The 2,497-nt window shown below is 36.6% G+C and overlaps 1 long non-coding RNA gene across 1 annotated transcript; it reads left to right on the forward strand.

Moving 5' to 3' along the window:
- The first annotated feature begins 1,071 nt into the window (after window positions 1–1,071).
- LOC111647900 (uncharacterized) lies at window positions 1,072–2,497 on the forward strand. Its single transcript, XR_002760085.2, has 3 exons — window positions 1,072–1,363; window positions 2,123–2,313; window positions 2,440–2,497. It is a non-coding gene; the product is annotated as an uncharacterized LOC111647900 (long non-coding RNA).

Here is a 2,497-nt window from a genome sequence, read left to right on the forward strand (position 1 = left end):
TGTATGGTAAATTGTTCTGCATTACCAACAAGATGAATTTACAATCTGAATCCAAAAAAAACAAGTGTGTAAATGGGACAGTGTAGTTAATAGTCATTCCTTCCTCTGACTTTTTAACAAGGCTGGACAAAATAATGTGGATCCATTACAACTTTTTTTTTTCCTTCTGTATTTATCTTTTGTAGGGCAATTGGCCATTGAATTGGACTGCATTAGATTGCACAAATGCTCCTGCACCTGTGTTCACCTTGTTGTATTAACTAAAGCTTTTAACATGCTGAGATTTACATTGAGTTGAGACAATCGCTGCGCCATCTTTCAACAGTTTACTGCACATAGCTTTGTCATATGAGGTGAATAACATTGCAACACCTCATTATATCTCCTCACAAGAAGAGATAACATAATATCTTTCCCAACACTTTGAGAGCATTTCGCAATTCCAAAAGCTCCAGCGATGCTTTCACTTTCCTTCCCAACCGGATGTGACTTGTTTAACCTTAATGCAGGCTTTAAACCAGTGCGCACTGAAGCAGATGTATTCCTACTCCATGTAGTTTTTAATATTTCACATGTGCAAACTATAGGACACACTGCCACAACACTATAATACAATTGATATGAGAGCTAAGTCAGATTTTTCCATTTATTCTCTTTTTGTTTTTTCAAAAATAAAAATTGTGAAGGTGATGTAAAATTGCTAATAAAATTGTTTGGATTTCAGTTTGAGCCCGAAAGAAACATCAAACCCAGTTTCACCCATATCTAGTATTAGCACTGCAATAAAAGTTTGTAATGTTTTGTGGAACAGGGACAGATGTTGAAGTGATAAATGGAAATGCATATAAATATTTTTATTTTGATGTGATTAAGTACATCCTTTAATGTGTTTTTCTATTTGTTTCTGTGCATATTTAAGAATGCAATTGCATGTGTTTGTAAATATCATGTACGCACTTCAGGCAGCCATAAACCTCCATTAATACCACAAAAGTATCCAACTTGATATAAAATGTTTAACAGACAACACGTACGAACAAATGCCTTAAAACTGGACTTTTATTTTGAAAGCCGCCGGACAATGGACGTGAATCAGGTTCTACTTCCGGGGGTTGCGATTTGTCATGATGCGTTTTTATTCCTGCTTTGTAATGTTGTTTTCAGTGTTTTAAACTTGTTTTTATTTGTTAGGTAGGCTCGGCATTAATCAAAAGTTACAAATCCTGCTAACAATGTAACTGCATGGCGGGTTTTTTTGGACCTTTGGAATGTTTAAAGGGAAAAATATAACGTGTTAGCAAATGTAGCTAACATTAGCTATCCACCATATAACTTAGCCGCTAACTTCACGACCAGCCTGCAGGTACTGCAGCTCTAAACATATGCTCTAAATGTGCCTAGCTAGGGAACTGACACTAGTTGTAACTGTAGCCATTTGGCACCCGTTGTTGTATTTTATTTTAATATCAAACCGTATACAATTGTAAACACGTCACGTTAACGTTGAACATGACATTACAGGGTCTGCAACTTTGGAAACAGTTCATTGTAATTAATGTACAGCTACAATGCAAATAAACGGATAAAATGACTGCAAAAGTACCCTGGATGGGCCTGTTGTGACAAAAGATGACTGTACCATCAAAATATTAAACCAGAAACCATATCTATGTTAAAGATTTCAGAGCTCAGACCAAGATTGGATGATTGTACTAAAGTAGTTTCCAAATGAGTGTAAAGTGGGAAATCTGGAAAATGATAGCGCAGATTCTCAGTTTTTTTTAGGTTTTGTAAATTTTCATTCTTTTTAAGTGCTTACTTCAGCTTGTCACGTTTATTGAATGTTGATACCCTCTGCAATAATAGTACAGGTGACTTTTTAAGTTTCCAAAGTTGCCCAGACACTTATAGTGAATGGACCTGTATATAATCAACCAACCACTAAGTGTTTTTGTGCTTCCAGTTGCTGTCACGCTTTAAACTCATACAACAGCCATGTTAATCAAACATTTCCTATTAATTATTATGTAATAACATATGTGTACATTATTGCTCATTTTACTGAGGGTTATGTATAATTGGTCCACAGTCATTTATTTCTCTGAGTGCTGTTTTGTTTCAGGATGTCTAAACTTGAACGTTTGAATGCTCGTGTGACCAAGCTCCTGACTGAAGCGGTGCAGGAGGTTCTGGAGGTGGTGAAGGAGACAGTGTCAGAATACCAAGAGAAAACAGCCAGAACACAGAGAGAGAATGAGAATCTGAAGAGACAACTGCAGGAGCTCCAGGACAAGATAACAAAAGAGAGCACACGTGGGTACAGTTGTAATCATGTTGGGATGTTTATTGTGACACATAATGCAACAATTCCATTCTGGCTGAAGTGTCTTGATGAGTTACTAAAAGTAAACACTCCTGTATTTGGTCTTCATTTCACAGCTGCTCTACCTGCAAGTGGACCTTTGCCTGAAGAAAAACAAGACACAGAGAATCACGG

Source organism: Seriola lalandi, unplaced genomic scaffold, assembly GCF_002814215.2.
Source record: "Seriola lalandi dorsalis isolate HSWRI2012SDOR001 ecotype SW California unplaced genomic scaffold, Sedor1 jcf7180001963474, whole genome shotgun sequence".
Lineage (NCBI taxonomy): Eukaryota > Metazoa > Chordata > Actinopteri > Carangiformes > Carangidae > Seriola > Seriola lalandi.